This window comes from Dendrobates tinctorius, unplaced genomic scaffold, assembly GCF_039654945.1.
Source record: "Dendrobates tinctorius isolate UK_male_01 unplaced genomic scaffold, ASM3965494v1 ptg000008l, whole genome shotgun sequence".
Classification (NCBI taxonomy): Eukaryota; Metazoa; Chordata; class Amphibia; order Anura; family Dendrobatidae; genus Dendrobates; species Dendrobates tinctorius.
Window position 1 is genome coordinate 66,305,001 of NW_027361676.1, and position 1,332 is coordinate 66,306,332.

General features: G+C 44.6%; 1 long non-coding RNA gene across 1 annotated transcript; it reads right to left on the reverse strand.

Moving 5' to 3' along the window:
* Positions 1-2: 2 nt before the first annotated feature.
* LOC141092075 (uncharacterized) lies at positions 3-682 on the reverse strand. The gene is made up of 3 exons (XR_012232678.1): positions 302-682; positions 167-221; positions 3-94 (listed from the first exon to the last, which is right to left on the reverse strand). It is a non-coding gene; the product is annotated as an uncharacterized lncRNA (long non-coding RNA).
* Positions 683-1,332: the final 650 nt, after the last annotated feature.

Sequence of the window (1,332 nt, forward strand, 5' to 3'; positions counted from 1 at the left end):
GTCCGTCTGTACTTACATCACGTCTACCCGCCCGCACTTGGCCTTGCTGCTCCTGCCGTTCCTCCGGTGGTGGTGGCGTGATGGAGGATGAGCTCTGAAAATTAAACCAAAAAAATTAATCACATGTGTTTATTTTTTCAAATCCATACGGAAGCATAGTACTCACTTCTTCTGCCTCTTGCCCTGTCCCGGGGACATATTCTTCACCAGATGAAGACATGCTGCAATAAAAAAAAAAAGAGACATAAGTACATAGAAATGTATTGAAATTTCAGCCAGACATTAGGTTTTTCATACTTACATTGGTGCAGCTTGTGCTGTGTGTCCACTAGTGAGCAATCCTTAAAGTATTGTGGAATCCCAGTGCCCACACCATTTTATCACCTTGGTTCAATTTTTTTTTTTTACTGTCTAGACCAAATTTCAGTCATGTTTATGTAAAAAACGCATGCGCATAAAAACGCAAGACCATGCGCAAGTATTGCGCTCCCATAGGCTCCAATGTGGTGTTTTTGCGCATTCCGTGCGCATTCCGTGCGCATGCGTTGTTTTAACGAGACAGGGCGGAACCAAAAATGCAACATGTTGCGTCTGACGCGCCTGGCGCAAAAGACAAAAAAACGCATGCGCACGAAAGCGCAAATATGCGCAAGACCATGCGCACATCATGTAAAATATAGGTGCGCAGTGCGCATGCGCACTGGTGCGCCAGATGCGCTGCGCACAAAAGCGCTAATGTGAAACCAGCCATAGAATGGTAGAGTTGGAAGGGACCTCCTGGGCCATCTGGTCCAACCCCCTGCTCAAAGCAGGATTCGCTAAATCATCCCAGACAGATGTCTGTCCAGCCTCTGTTTGAAGACTTCTATTGAAGGAGAACTCACCACCTCTCGTGGCAGCCTGTTCCACTCATTGATCACTCTAACTGTCAAAAAGTTTTTTCTAATATCTAATCTGTGTCTCCTCCCATTCAGTTTCATCCCATTGCTTCTAGTCTTTCCTTGTGGAAATGAGAATAAAGCTGGTCCTTCTACAATGTGACAGCCCTTGTGATATTTGTAGACAGCTATAAAGTCTCCTCTCAGTCTTCTCTTTTGCAAGCTAAACATTCCCAAATCCTGCAACCTTTCCTCATAGGACATAACCTAATATTTACTTGTATACCCGCATTTTTGTAGAACTGCTTCACATCTATCTTGCATAGAGTCAACCAACTTCTAGCACCTGTCAAATGTTATTCCAGCCCAGGATGCTTGGACTACATCCCACAATTTTTGGGCATTTGTTGGCTTTGCCTTAGAAACGGCATTTTTTATGTCACCCCACGAGGTC